Source organism: Macaca mulatta, chromosome 4, assembly GCF_049350105.2.
Source record: "Macaca mulatta isolate MMU2019108-1 chromosome 4, T2T-MMU8v2.0, whole genome shotgun sequence".
NCBI classification, from domain to species: domain Eukaryota; kingdom Metazoa; phylum Chordata; class Mammalia; order Primates; family Cercopithecidae; genus Macaca; species Macaca mulatta.
In genome coordinates this window covers 160,777,857-160,794,450 of record NC_133409.1, presented here as the reverse complement: position 1 = coordinate 160,794,450, position 16,594 = coordinate 160,777,857, and the positions used below count along the sequence as shown (strand labels likewise).

General features: G+C 38.1%; 1 long non-coding RNA gene across 1 annotated transcript; it reads left to right on the top strand.

Moving 5' to 3' along the window:
* Positions 1-5,530: 5,530 nt before the first annotated feature.
* On the top strand, positions 5,531-11,040 carry LOC106997842 (uncharacterized). The gene is made up of 2 exons (XR_013417045.1): positions 5,531-5,815; positions 8,878-11,040. It is a non-coding gene; the product is annotated as an uncharacterized LOC106997842 (long non-coding RNA).
* Positions 11,041-16,594: the final 5,554 nt, after the last annotated feature.

Sequence of the window (16,594 nt, the reverse complement as noted above, 5' to 3'; positions counted from 1 at the left end):
GTTGGAGACTGGTGTTGTTAAAATAAATCATGATAAATTCAATTTGTATATATTGGAATCATGCAAACAAAGACTGCCTCTGTGTGTGTGTGTGTGTGTGTGTGTGTGTGTGTGTGTGTGTGTGTCTTCTCTTGTTGGAATCTTTCTCTGGCCCTTAGATTATTTCCCATTCTCTGCTATCATTGCTAGTACTACATACCGTATAAAATGAAGCCCCTGAATCCTTTTATTTACTCTCTTGCAATGTGTCTATGTCATATCCAGGCACTGGTTTGAGGAAAGTAAGCACCAGCATTGAGTGAAGTTCATAAAACACTTACCTTTGGAAATTGAATATTGCATTAAATTGTAGAAGGTCATAGATCACTGTAGTCTGTAGGGGGTGCCACACCCAGGTAAACCTATAGAATCTGTTGATGTGATAGCATTCTAATTCAAGAGTAAAATGTTCACTACTTGAAATAGAAAGCATAATTTGAAACTAGTTAATTACTGGCTTTGGGAAACAGCAATGCTGATATTTACAAATAAACTAGATATGTCTTTGGTGTGTCTACAAAGCAAATTAAAACAACTTTAAACTACATTTTAGTAGATAAGTTTTTCCTTTGGGTTATCTCTAGTGGAATTTAGATCAGTACTTTTTAAACTTTAAAATGCATTTGAGTCACCAAGAGTTTCTGTTAAAACACAGATTCTGGGTGGAGTGGGGTTTGAGTTTCTATATTTTTTTTTACTGGCTCACAGGAGATGCTGATGCTGCTGACCAAACATTGAGTAACAAGGATCTCCAGCAACCTAGGTTCTGCTGTATGAAAATGTAGGAAGCCAGTGGCTTGACAAAACTGCCTTATTTAAAATTGCTTTATCTGACCATTTTCCTTTTTTAAGAAGTTGGAACAACATTGGAACCTTGCCTATCTCCCAAGCTTCCCCCTTGTGTTTCTTTCTTTTCAACACCCTCTATAAGACTCATCTTTCTCTGACTCCTACATAATCACCTTCCATTCATTCACCAGCTCACCAAATCAGGTTTTCATTTGCATCTAAACTGTCTGACAAAGACTTTCTAAATACAAATAGGAACCTCTCTGTGCCAACTTGTATGGTGTGTTTATAAGGTCTGATAGACACTATTGAGCTGCCCTAATGAAATCCTTCCCTCTTTTGGTTTCTGGAACATCAGTTCTTCTCTTGTTTCTTCTTCAACTTCTTTGGTGTTACCTGCTCCATTCCCTGCATGGGCACCTCTGTTTGTCTAGTCCCTTCAATGCTGCTAATCTCCCTGGGATTCATTCTTTTCTCTTCTAACTGACCAGGTGCTCTCCACCCATAATTTCCCCCCATGACCCCAGTTATCATATATATTTCAGTGACTTCCAGCTTTTGATATTTCTACCTCCCAGACTGCCATAGTTCTACTCCCAGGCTAACTGTGTGACCTTGGTCAAGATTCTTAACTATTCTGATTCTCGGTTTCCACCTACAATATTCTGTGGGGATTAAACAATTTACCACATGTAAAATGCCCAGAAGAGTGCTTAGCACCTATTAAAAATTACAAGATTCAAGCTATTGTGTATTTGTTAAAATTTTGAGCAACAAATGGAGGCTTTTTTTTTTTTTTTTTTTTTACATTTACATTGCATTATTTTTTTAAACTTTTTTCTGTTATGCTGCATAATTTAGGTATACAGTTAGGTGTTTTAAATAACAAGGATCATAAAATTCCTTTGATTTTCTTTCCCATTTCTCTGCATTGTAAAGGAGCAAGCTACAAGAAATGTATTGATTTGAATTACTCTAGGATAAGACTGGCTAGAGTTTTGGCTTTATGTACTTAGTAATGTCTGATTTAATGGATGCATCTAATGTATAAATATGACACATTTTCTTGGTCATGTTTTTAGTTGTGGACATCCCTCTCCATTTAAAGCCATACGACATAAAACCATCAGTTTTTATCAAGGATTACATTATATGTCAAATATCTGTCTTATAGATGGAATGTTTGGAATTAGTCACATTTGGAAAATATTTTAAACTGATTTTGAATTTATGATTCTATTCCTTTATGTTAATAAAAACATGATATTAACCTAAGACCTAACCTAAAGAATTTTAGCATGACAAATGAGCTTGATAACCAATTTATAAATAAATGATGCATTTAGTGCATTTAATTCAATACACATTTATTAAACATTAATGAAGGGTCACTAGTTGAAGTTAAGTCTTGCTGCCCTCAAATTTCTCATGAGGAGGCAGATGTGTAAATAAATAATTATAGTCAGGTATGTTAAGTTCTATAGTAAATGATGGTAAAACATGCTAGTAAATCAAAGGAGAGAACAGCTAATCTGTCTAGAGAACTCATGGGGATTTTTGAAAACGAAGTGGAATTGGATCTGGAGGACATCACCAGGAGTGAGGGGGAATGGAATTTCAGGAGAAAAGCAGGTGCAAAGACATTTAAACTCGGAAGAGCACTGTGGGTTTGGGAAAGTGATACACAGATTCATTCCATAATCTATGTGGAGGCTGAGAAAAAGCACTTCATGGAGGCCCTGCGTGTGTCCAGCCCCTTCCTCTTTCTCACAGCTTTGTCTCTGTGGACACAGAGTGGACACAACGAGCCTGGGGATGAACACCTCACTGTCCGTCTGCTCCAGGGATAAGCTTCACTTTGGCCTTGAAGAGGGCTTAGGATACTTGAGGAAGGGAATTCTAGGGCTTCAGGGTTTCAGAGTTCTGGGTCTAGAAGGGTGAAGACCTGAGCTCTGTGGGGGAATGTCTTCTTGATCTCAGGGAAGATGACCAGAGCAGGGTTTTCTACAGCCATGCCCAGAGCAGGGGCACCATGGCAGGTCTGAGAATGGAGCCCAAGTTCCTTGTGGCTCATAAATGGGTTGCTTAGAAGTAGTTGGTTATGGAAGATGGAGCTGAGCATTTGGATTAGGGGCAGACTGTATTAGGTTTTTAAAAAATGTAATGACCATTGCCTTTGACTACACAATTGGTGTAATCTAATTTTACTGTGTGGGATCAAAAAATTAAATCAGAAAAATTATACTCCTCAGTTTATGCCATAGCTGTGAATGAATTATTGATTAATGATAGTATTGTTCATTTTCAAAGAATTAGAATGCCAAGAACTATACTTAAGCCAAAAGTTATGTTGGACATAAGTAAATCTTTTTTTCCCCTTCAAATTTGATTGTTGCCAGAACTTTAAATTTTATAGTGATTCAATTTAAACACAGTCTATTAAATGCTGTTAACATCAACAAATTAAAGAATTGTGATGATGTTAATCCTTGTGCTGTAACTACCCTTCATTATAATTCATATGTACTAAAGTTATTTTACAAATACCTAACATAAGAGTGCTTATATTTCTTAAATATTAAGCATCATGTCCATGAGTGAGGCCTAGCAAATACATAGCTAAAACTTTCAACCAAGAAAGAAAGTTGTAATTAAAGAGCTATATTACCTTAAGATAAATGCAAGATTTTTTATTTTATTTTTTTCCACCATTTTCGATGTTTCCTTTAGTAATTCTAATTTCTATCTGAAAGTATTCATCATAGAACATAATCAAATTTGCAATAATTCTACAAAATTTGCTAAGAAATCCTGTGACTGCCAATGTTACAATTGAGAAATCAAATGGAAAGAAAAGATTAAAAAGTAGAAGTATATAAAGAAGGAAATGGAGAAAAAAAAGAAAGGAGAGTAAGAAGGATTAGAAAATTGAGGGATAAATGAGTTCTATGCACTGGATAAATTGTTGTTGATAAGGTGATAACTCTTTGCCCCTTAATGAATAGTTTCCAGAGATGTATACCTCTAATATACATGTATGTTTTACAGATGTGCAGAATATTAAAGACCAGGGGTACAAATTTTGCTGTAAAACTTCTATTTCCTGAGGACAGTGGATAATAAAGAATTAAAATTTGGTTGCATTTTGATAAGTACAATTTTTAAAAGTGTTTTTTTAACCCAAAATATGAAAACCAAGCTAAAATCCTTATTGCTCCCTTGAACTTTGGAACCAAATTATGAAGATGATTGTGAGTTCCAAACTCTTGTTGCAACTAATCAAACATTGATTGTTCAGGCTCCTCTTTGTTAATTTCAGGTAACTGTGATAATAGAATACCACTATACTACACCAGTAAGCTCTCATTTCACATGCCCCAAAGATTAAAATAGAAAGAAAGAAAAAACGTTCCCATGGCAACTGTAACTCAACATGTTGTTTTAAATCTTTATTCTCCTCGGTTTCTTGTAAGTAGAACTCATTTATTTTGCAAGAGAAAATTTAATGTGAAGGAGATACATTGGGTGTGGCAGGAAAAAGTCACTTTTCTCAGCAAAAGACATCTTAATCTCAGGGCATATTCTAGAATTAGCAAGGCTATTATAAGGCAGGCAGTTGCACCATCTCATAAAAATAAAATAAAACACCGTTCAGTTGGTCAGTAGAGATTCAAAATCTTCAGTGTTAGATGAAACATCCAGCTGCCTCAGAAAAAACAGCTTTGTTAAATTGCCCAGATACTGTAACATTGTGTAGACAAAGTCTTGGTTCTATAAAGGTTCAATTAGACAATATCAGGTTTTACTGCTAAGTTGATGAATATGACTCAAATGACTGGCTGAAACATTAAAAATTCAGGTAAAAAAAGTATGATTTGGCCTTTACAATACATAAAAAATGTTAAATTGTTGAGGTCAGTTTGTTTCCAGTTGGTTGGTAGATATTACGTAAAAACTTAAAACCATGCCTAGAGGAAAAAAAAAGCCATATAGAATAACGTGGTTAGAGTTTTCTGTCCAACTAATAACTTTGTAAAATTATAGAGTTCTCTACATTTTTCAAAAGTTTCCATTTATATTCTTGTTTAATTCTCCAAACACATTTTTTAGCAATACAAATAAATTATTGTTTCATATTTAGAGATTAAGAAATTGAGTCTTGACTGGGCACGGTAGCTCACGCCTGTAATCCCAGCACTTTGGGAGGGTGAGGTGGGTGGATCACCTGAGGTCTGGAGGTCAAGATCGGCTGCCTGGCCAACATGGTGAAACCCCATCTCTACTAAAAGTACAAAAATTAGCCGGGCATGGTGGCGGGTGCCTGTAATCCCAGCTCCCCCGGAGGTTGAGGCAGGGGAATCTCTTGAACCAGGGGGACAGAGATTGTAGTAAACCGAGATCACACCATTGCACTCCAGCCTGCGCAACAAGAACGAAACTCCATCTCAAAAAAAAAAAAAAAAGAAAAAGAAAAAGAAATTCAGTCTTGGGTTAATTGATTAGCCTCCAGCGGTGGATCATTAGGATAATACCCCTAACATTGTTTTCACTTCCCACTGTCTATGTCTATTCCCTTTAAGTAGTTAGTCTTTCCCTGCCTCCGCACCACCGTTGAGCTTAGTCGTATGATTGTTTCTGGCCAATGGGATAATAGCAAATGAGGTGCAAACAGAGGCTTGACAAGTGCTTGTGCATTGCGCATGCCTTTTCTTTCTGCTGCGAATCATTCCGCCACAAGTGAACGAGCCTGTGCTGGCCTTGCGGAAGCCCAGCCGAGGCCTCAGAATTTGGATGAGATCGTGTGAGACCATCCACCCGAGGAAGCCAGCAAAGTGGCTAGAACCCGCCATACGCCCGCAGAATCACAATTGCTGTTCTAAGCCACTACATTTCAGGTGACTTGTTGAGCAGCAAACAAGAGCTGACGAACCTGAAGTCAGAAAATGCTAGCGGAAGAAACAGGACCCAGAACTCCATTGGAAAATGGGTGAGTATTTTACCCAGAAGGTGGACAAAAATAATCTAAAGGATTATAAAAATGGAAAAGGGAGAAATCAAATCCTTTTTATAGTGAGTATCAAAGGCTTTAATTTTAGTTTATTTTTACAAAATTCTTTTATCTTTTAGTTAAAATAGCTGTTATCTCCAGACACATTTTTCTACTTCTATATTTGTCCTGTAGTCTCTTGCATCATAGTACGTGGCTTTTATGTGGTTAAATTTTCTAGTAAAGATGTAAGATAAAACTGTTCAGGTTCATTTATTATGTTGACATATTTATAATTCATGGCATATGTATTTTACCTTATTCAGGTCTACAGAGTTTAATAAAATAACCAAGGAGATATAAAGTAACATTTTCTATTTTTAAGCTTCCTTCTATAGTGGTTTTGTGAACTACTGAATCAGTAGTTCAGAATTTAAAGTACACCAGGTTATTTTTTGTTTTTGCTATTCACATGATATCAGGATATTGTGCAAAATATCCCAATGGGGAAAAAAAAATCGTTTTTCAGTGTTTGTCATCTTAGTAGTTGCCTTGGTGAATTTCCATCAATTATTCATCAAGTTTTCTACTGGTTTTGTACCGAGATTGATCACTTTCAGACATAAAATAATGTTTTTAAAATAAAGATTTAATTTGCAAGGGATTAGGGAAGAGGGTAAAACAATGGCTTTTCAGAGGAGACTGGCAGTCACTTTAAAGTCCAGAGCTGTAGCATGGCTTCATAATACCCCACTTAAAAAATATATATATCTCACAGTAAAGTAAACATTTTGACAAGGATGTAGACATCAGTTGGAGCTTATCCAGTATTAAACAGAAACATGTGCTTTGTTCAAGGCATTTGCAGAAACAAAACCATCTTGCCTTTATTTATTTATTTATTTTTTCAATCTTCTGTTTATGCCAGGTCATGGCAAAAGAAGGCCAGGGAGTTGGAAACAAAGGCAGATTCTTTTTTCATTTCATCTAAAAACTGAAACAGTCTCTCATCCTCCTCTTCCCCAAATGCCTTTATCCATTACCTCAAAGCCTAGGCTCTCACCTTACCCAGACTTACCCCTCCGTCTGTTAACATATAGACATGCTTTGGTCCAGTGGTAATTGTAAGTGCCAATAAAAAGGAAGCTGAACACATACTCCTCCCTTTGAAGAAAATGCTGGGAATCCACTCTCTTTTTGGTTTTATTTTCCACCTTATCTGAGCTGTACCTGCTGGTACTGCTGTTCCCTGTGATATGAGAGCTTCCCATTCTGGAAATGGAGAGAACATTTTCTCTTCTAAACTAAAAGTTTAAAACGTTATTAATATCTCATACATCAGTGCCAGGAGAGAGTGTACCTGCTTCTTCTGGACCATACAAACCCCCAAATTTGAGGCACTGCACTATATTAAGTGGCACAGACAACAGCTATGCAAAACCAAATGTCAAGTGACTTCTGTCCGGTAGGATAAACGAACACCAAAAAAAGGAAATGCATCTCCAACCCACAATATTTTTGTTTGTTTTTATAGGGATGATGTAACTGGTTAAAGTTTTCGCTTTTCAACTCATTACAATGATGTGACTTTAATGCCTTTTTTAGCTCCACTCAGAATAATATATTGGGGTAATTTTAGAGTTGCAGGGACGATGAGGCACTGACAGAGTTTTGGTTAAGTTTTTAAAATTATTTTTTGTTTTCAAAGTATGGTAAAATAATCTGTGTGAGGCAGTTTTACATGTGAAATTTTCAAATTACCCATTTACAAAATTTAAAGGTAGTAAAATGGGAAAACACCCATTTTTAATATTTCCATAAAATCACAATTGTAACTGATGTTTCCACAGTCACCCATCTGAGGAGGGGGAGGACAATATGGTCATAAAAGCGACTCCAGATCCAAATTCCATGGCTCATGCTCACCAATTGGCTTTCTGAAAGGAGCTTGAGCTCTCTTGTTACTTCTTTCGAGAATTTCTTTCTCAGACCTAGGCAGAAGAAAGGGAACTCACAAACATTTTCCCATTAAGAACACCTTTTGCGACTGGACATGGTGGCTCACATCTGTAATCCCAGCACTTTGGGAAGCCCAGGTGGGTGGATCACTTCAGGTCAGAGGTTTGAGACCAGACTGGCCAACATGGCAAAACCCTGTCTCTATCAGCAATACAAGAACTAGCCGGGCATGGTGGTGCATACCTGTGATCCCAGCTACTCGGGAGGCTGAGGCAGGAGAATCACTTGAACTAGGGAGGTGAAGGTTGCAGTGAGCTGAGATCGTGCCACTACACTCCAGCCTGGGTGACAGCGTGAGACTCCATCTCAACAAACAAACAAACAAACAAAGTACACCTTTTGGTGATTAGGACCAGCTCAAGCTGCTTACTGACTGAAATCTGTTTTGTAGCCTTGTCATTTTCTTTTACGATTACCAGCATCATGTTTTGGATACCCCTAGCGGCAGTCGGGATGTTGACCTGCCATCCTCAGAAGGGTTGTGAGCTAAGCCACTCCTCCATGGTGCTACCTGAGGTTAGACCGCATCACTTCCCCTGCCCAAGGTTGGTGGGGGGCCTGTTTCTCACAGCACCACTAGGTTCACATCTTACCAGTCATCATTCATTATAAACATTAAAATTCCTCTCTCTCTCTCTCCTTCACTTGGACTTCAGATTAAATTCTCCATGTCTTCCACCCCTATCCCAGTTTATTTATTAATGATTATCGGACATTGGTTCATGGCAGCTTTTCTAAAATTTAAGAAGTTGGTTTAAGAAATTGGATCATTCAGACTAGTTGTTACCAAACTAAGTATCCTGGGGTACATGAAGAATCCCGGGGAACATGTTCACATGGAGAGCTTTAAGGGGACAATTTTCAGACTCTGAACATTCTCTGTGTTTTCTGTTCTAACTTTTTCTTTCTGAGAAGGCGTTTGTGTTTGAAGACCCAAGCAGGTCTTCTTTCTTACCTCCCGTTTCAGAATCGCCCTTATCCTGTTTATAAAGAAAGGCATGCCTTTCACGAATTCAGAACCTCATTATTGTTTGGTGTTCCAGGGTATACAGACTTCGAGGATGCCAGACAAAGAGATCATTTGAAATATTGTTGTCACTAAGCCTTCTTTGATCAAGACACCATGAGCTCATGGTAAGTCTTCATGTTGTTCTGCCTTATATTTATTTTTAAGTGAGAAGAGTTGTATGTTGCAACATTCTGAGGCTACGTGTACCATGAAACAGGACAGCAGGACTAGACAATTTTCACTCAACAATCTTGCCTTCTTTGGCTATGCACTTGTATGTGGACATCTATTTCAAATGGAAGAGAGACAGTGTGCCTATGAACATGGACTCTGGACTCATAGCCCTTGTTTATAATCCATCTTCGTTACTCACTAGCTCTGTAACTATAGGCAAGGCAAGCCTCAGTTCCTCATACATAAAATGCCATTAAAAGTAATGCCTACCTCATAGGGCTGCAATGAGGATTAATAGAGACAATGCTGGAAACGCATTTCAGAGAAGAACCAGAACAAAGCAGATGCTTGACAAATGCTCATCTCATACATAACCATGCTATAGATTTCCTTATCATAAAGTTACAACAGGAGAACATCCTCAGGCAAAACCAACTGTCCAGCTTAATGGTAAAGAATATTTAACCTTGCCCAAAGAAAGTCTGGCTTTTGCCCTTGTCTCATGGGCGGTAATCTCTCTAAATCATTGGGATATCCTATCTGATAGATGTATCTCTGTCACATGCAGGCTTTGGGCCAACTGGATAATAACAATGTGATTTAGGGTAGGAGTTTTGGTTATGCAATATCTGCTGGGCCTCTGGAAGGGCTGGAGACTGAAATCAGCCATGTGGGCAGTCAGTCATGCCTGTGTAAGAGAGTCCCAATAAAATCTCTAGACACCAAGGCTTGGATGAACTCATTTGTTTGGAAATGCTCTGTGCATATTGTTACACATTGATTCTGGGAAAGTAACACAATTCATAATTCCATGGGGAGAGGACAACTAGAAGCTCCATATTTTGTAATTTCCAGGACTATGTCCTATATGCCTTTTCCCTTGGCTGATTTTAATCTGTATTCTTTAGCTGTAATAAACTGCAACCATGAGCATAACAGCCTTCAGTGAGTTCCGTGAATCCTTCTAACTAATTATCAAATCCAAGAGTCATTGTGGAAGCCCCTGAATTTGCATTTGATTGTCAGAAGTAAGTGCAGTTTTGTGGACTATTCTCTCTAAACCTTGCATCAACAAAACATCTTTTTCCTTGCATCCATAGGGGTTGATGTTTTTCTGTTGGCCAACTTGGATTTTGTGATAATTTGTCCAGGAACTCAACAATTAACTCTATCTTTCCAAATAATAGCACACATGGAGGAGAATTGCTTCTCCTGACTGACAGTCAAGGAAGAACCTGGAAATGCTCAGTGGTGAGTGTTCCTCATGCAGCTGGCAGAGTACCTTGGTTTCCAATCAGCACCACAGGGCACTCAACAAGGATGAGGAACTGAGTTACCCTTGACAAGTCAGTGTCCACACTGACATGATTAAGTGGGAAAAAGTTTGTCACTTTCTCTATCCCTTCCATACTAGTGAAGGTGGTGCAGGAAGCATGGATATCCCATTCCAAATTGAGTGATGTGTGGATGGTAATGTATTCCACTTAGCTTCAAAGTTCCTTTCTACATTCTTGGACATGCTTTTTATGTCTTTAGACACTCACTTTACTCCACCTGCTTGCATTTACTAGACACTATAAGTTGGGAATTGTGATGGTTAACTTATGCGTCCACTGGGCTAGTCAATGGTGTGTAGTTGTCAAACACCAGTCTACATGCTGTGGTGAAAGTATTTTTCTTAAGATTTGCTTAACTTTTAAATCAGTAGACTTTAGGCTGGGCATGGTGGCTCATGCCTGTTATTTCAGCACTTTGCGAGGCCAAGGAAGGTGAATTTACTTGAGCCCAGGAGTTTAATACCAGCCTGGGCAACATGGCAAAACCCAATCTCTGAAAAAAAAACAAAAACCAAAAACGTAATATTCACCTGTTGTGGTGCACATGTGTAGTCCCAACTTCCCAGGAGGCTGAGGTGGGAAAATCACCTGAGCCCAGGAGGTCAAGGCTACAGTGAGCCATGATTGCGCTACTGCTCTCTAGTCTGGGTCACAAAGTGAGACCCTATCTCAAAATAAAAGAAAAATAATTAATAAATAAATCAGAAGACTTTAAGTGATGTGGGTGGATCTCATTCAGTTAATTGAAGGCCTTAAGAGCAAAGACTAAGGTTTCCTAAGATAAATGCAACTCGGCCTCAAGAGTATGACATATAAACCTGCCTGTATTTCTAGCTTTCAGATTTTGACTAAAGACTAAAACATCAACTTTTTCCTGAATTTCCAGTCAGATGGCCTGTTCTACAAATTTCAGACTTGCCAGACCCTATAATCACGTGAGCAAGTTTCTGAAACTAAATCTCTCTCCCTGCTCTGTCCCTTTCTGTACACTCAATTGGTCCTGTTTCTCTGGAGGACTCCAAAACAGGGGTGGAGGCACTTGAGCGTTATCTCAAGGTCATCACTGAATATGAACTTGACCTAGCCTACTGGAATAAAGGAAACAATAAAGACAGAATCCCTGTGTGGGGACAATGTATAGAATGCTTTTCCATTTTCCTCAAAGTCTTCTATTTCTATCATTTTGCTTGTGCAAAGATAATTTGCCAGGAATATATTGGTCCCAGTGTATTCCCAACAGATTGTTTCCCAGTCGTCTGGGAAGGACGTATTCTGCTAATAGTATCCACAGAACAATGACAACTCAGAAAATCTAGTGGAATCTTCTAGCCTAAACCTAAGGACAGCAATGGCAAACCTCTGTGAATTGCTGATCATCTTCCATGGGATAAACACTACTGATACATTATCTCATTCAGTCTCCATCACAACAATGCCTAGTAGTCATTATGTCTTCTGTTTTAAAGATGGAGAAAGTGAGGCTCAGGAATCATAAGTAATTGTGACAGTTATGAAGACAGCACAAACAGAAGCAGGATTGACAGTCAGGATATCTGATTCCAAAGTTCCTTATGTTTTGATGCATCCGTTAAAAGATTCTTTCTAGTCAAGACTTAGGAAGCACAGGTGGTAAAATGGGACCACTACCTGAAGGAGGCTTTATCTTGGTAAGTGACATGAGATTGTCATGCAAGCGATAAATAGCACAGGCCAACAGGGCATACGTTGCCACCAGAAATCTTGGTTGCCATGTCTAGGGAGTTGTGTATGTAAGTCATGAATTGTGGGTATCAGCTTGTAAGAAGTAGACAGGAGACAGGGACTCAGAGATGGAGCAGCTGGAGCAACTGTGAGGCCAGAGGCTGAGTTCTAGGCTGCATTCTAATTTAACTGCTCTTTGACTTCGGACAGTTATTTCCACTTCTCTAGGCCTAAACTTCCTCACCTCTGAAAGGAAACTGGATTAGAAATGCTTTACTTGTGTAGGTCTCTATTTAAAACGTGGTCCCCAGCAGAGTATCTGGTAGCTTTCTCAGGCAGAAATGTTATTTGTTGTGCGGTTTCCCCATTTGAGTCACTTATACTTCTCATTATCTGTTCTTTCTCACAGTGTATTTGTCTAGATCAGTTTTAGAAAAAAACAGTCGGGTAGGAATCGCAACTACTGCTCTGAAACATTATTTTAGCTTCTTTGGTCTTCTATTTAAAAGCCTGAGTTGTGGTCACCCTACTCTAGGGAAAGAAATTATTTCAGAATGTCAGCACATGACCTTGAGAAAGTTTACGTCTTTAAAAATGTGTCTTGAAGTGTGCAGAAGAGGCGTAATTTGCATACTTTTGTTTCCTGCAACAGTGTTTTTCCAAATAACACATCTGTTATGTCCCTATTTGCCTGTAGCAATATAGAATGCATACTCTCTTTGACAGAGAAAATTAATAGTGCATTAGGGAGCTTTCATTTCTGGAATAGCTGTTCAGATTTAGTCTAGTCATCTAATCCAAGGTATTAACATCATTTTGGGTGCATGATCCTTGGGAGAGTAAAATTCCATATAAATGGCCATCAGCATCAATTCTGTGTTTCAATTTGACAGTCACTCTTTTAATATATGCTATGAGCAAGGACCAAAGCCAGGTGAGATGTATAAATACAAACAACTTCTTTGAGATTCAGTTTCTTCACCTCTTGTAAAGTAATACAGTTATTTTGCTGAAATGCTAATGATTATGGTATATACCTCCAATAAGAATTAAATGAGATGGTGGATGTAAAATGCCTGGCACAGCTCCTGGCATGGTGAAGATACTAAAAAAATAGTAACTTCAAAGCAAAAAGTGGAGCCCTTGTTGCCCTGAAATAATTGAATTCAAGTAATGGGAATCTAAAGCGAGATCCCCAACAATAAACTATAATGTAAGATAGAATACAATCAGTACTTACCATTTCATAACAAAAATGGAAAGAAAAAAATTGGGAAGCATAGAGAAGAAGGCAGATAGTATTTCTGTCTAAAGAAATTAGGTGAAACTTCATTAAGTAAGTGACAATTTTTGGACCTTACAAGATAAATTAGGTTTTGATATGCATTGTAAGGGTATTTGGTTTTTACACTTCTTAAAATAGCAGCCATGATCAGCACAATATAACTAAGAAGTTAAACTTCCATGGTAAAGGATTGTAATCCTACAATTAAAAGTAGTTTCAAGTCCACGTTTCAGAGCCCTGTCTCTAGTTTTGGCCCAATTAGCCCTTCTGTCAATGACTTGATTATCACCTTATAAGATGATATAAAAGTGGGAGATAATTTAAGTCCAATGAGTGGGCTCAATCTAATAAGATGATGTTTAAAAGCAATAAATACATTTATAGTTCTGTACTTAGGTCCACATAATTAGGCAAGAGAGTTTAGGTTACAAAGAAACCCAATGGTTTTAGTCAACTGTAAATCCATGCATGACATAGCATCCAAAATTTCACTGAGATTTTTTTCTCTTCATTAATAAAACAGTCTCACTGAATAAATATCCAATTAGGTCCTTCTGCATGCAAAGAACATATAGCAGTACAGAGTATGCATGCACATGGACATTATAATCTTGAAACTGAAATTTCAGTAGAATGAAGAGAAGTGACACAAATTTTTTACAGTTAAATGTTGCACAACAATTGTGACAAATGTTGAGAGGGAGAAATGTGGGGTGTCATCCATGCACATGAGATGGGGACCTGAACTCTTGTCAGAATCAGGGAAGGCTTCCTTGGGAAGTGATTTTTACTGAGATCTGAAAGGTGAGTAGGAATTAACCAGGTAAAAAGCAGCAAGAGGGTCTCTCAGGGGAAACAGCATATTTAAAGGCCATTGAACTGTCCCACAGGGTCTCATATGTATTCCTTCTGCTTCTGATGGTTTGATGCAGGTGTATATGGGGGCCTTGGAAGATATATATTGATGGATGTACAAATTATTACTATCAATTTGGAAAATAATCGGCACTAGCTTAAAAATTAAAACATTGTCTTACTCCATAGCCCAAAATGAGAAGATAGAGTGAGAAGAGAAGGCGTGCCAGGTTTGAGCCTTAAAGGCATTTAGTTAAGTTGGTAAGACTTGTGAGAGCCAGATAACTTACAGAAGGTGGATGTGGTCAGTGTTATGAAAGACATGAGTAAGGCTTTGTAAAGCATAGAAAATATTTTTATTTTATTTTATTTATCAAGATGACGTTTCAATTGTCTTTATAGAAAGATCTAATTTTGTCGGGCAGAATTAGGGTGTTCTCAATATAAAAAGACTGATTAGAAGAGAATAAGACAGTCAAGATGATTTAACGGAATTAACCAGAGAGGTGAGAGGGAAATCAGGAGTGTGTGCGATGATGAGAATTAGGAGAAAAAAGCATTACAAAGAGAGAAGGGTCACAATCTGGAATGACTTGACAGTGCTGAAATCAGATGAGAACTGAACTATATCCACTGTATCCATTGAACTGGAAGTTATTGAACTTAGCATGAGTAGATTGAGCTGTAAACATGAAGTGAGCAATGGAAGTGGCAGGTAGAGAGTGGGAGATAGCAAATAGAAAACTCAAAATTGTGGGACTCGAAGGGCAGGATCCTTGCTCTGTTGATTTTTGTGTTTTGGGAAGGAAGTATAGTGCTATAGTCATGTAGTACTCATACAAAAATTAATTTCAGTTGGTGGATGAATGAGTATTTGGAAAAAGAAAGGTTAATTATACTAGAAATAGGACAAGACTTTGGGGAAAAAGTGTTGAGAGTATACTCTGGCTCTAGCAAATTACTAACTTTGTGACCTTGGGCAAGTCATTTAACCACTCTGAGCCCTAGTTTCCTCATTTATAAAATGAGCGTAATGGTAATTGACCTAATTTCCCAAGAGAGTTGGTGAGAGTGTGAAATAGGAAACTTTCCATGGATGTGCTTTATAGACTGTGGTGTGCTTATCAAATAGACACTCATATTTTCATATTGAAGGATTAGAAGCTATGTCAGAGACTGATGAGGTAGCCTGTTCATTTCCTCTTCTTGGACTATGTTTCCCTGTTGCACTTGCAGTGAGGTGGCCATATAGTTGAGTTTGAGCCAGTGACATGTGAACAGAGGTGATATGTGTCTTCCAGACTCAACCACTGAACCGTCCCACAAGGGCTCCTATGTGCTGCCTCTGCTTCTGGTGGTTTGATGCAGATACATATGGGGGCCTTATAATATATATACTGATGTATATTCAAATTGTTACTACCAATTTGGAAAATAATTTGGTACCAGCTTCAAAATTAAAATATTATCATACTCTGTAGTCCTACTATTCTACTCCTAGGTATATTTATTTCAATGAACCTTGCAAATGTGCATTAGAAGATATCTGTAAGTGAGTTTATTGATTATAATAACCCCAAACTGAAAACAGTGCAAATGCCTATCAGTAGGAAAGCCAAATGTCCATTAACAGAAGACTGGAGAAAATAATTTATATTCACAAAAAGATTATATAATAAAGGCCAGTTACTATAACTACATGCAACTACATAGATGAAAGAAACATAACGGTAGATGAAAGAAACATAATGGTAAGTGAATAAAACAAGTCACAAAAGAAAATCTATCTTGTGATACAATTTTTTAAAACTAAAAACAAAAAAAGAGAGAGAAGGAAAGGCAAAACAAAGCAACACGTTTTTTCAGGGCTGCAAGCATTGTGATTTTTTTTTTAAAGATGAAGGGAATTGTATAAATAATCTGTTATTAAAGTAATACTGCAAACCACCACCCCAAAACTCAGGAGCTTACAGAAAGTAACATGTATTATATTATCGATCTGGTTTCCACGTCAGCTGTGTTTGTCTGATCTTGCCAGTGCCTGGCTGATCTTGGCTGGGCTCACTGCTGCTTCCATGAAGCTACAGGCCGGCCGGGTGGTTCTGCTAATCTTGACTGACACATGCTTATGGTTTGGCTGTTGGCTGATCAAGGATGGCCATGATTTAAGGTGACACAACTCTGCTTCACATATCTGTCACCATCCAGCTGTCTAACCTGGCCAGGTTCTCAGGTCAAGGCCCAGAGGGAAAGAACAAGAAAGGCTGATTCTGCCAGGGGGCACGCAGGAACATGCATGTGCTTTCCAAGGCTGTACTTGCATCTTATTTGCTTACAGCCCACTGGCAAAATAAAGTTGTCCTGTCAAGCCTGGAGTCAGGGGGAGGGGTCCCCATAAT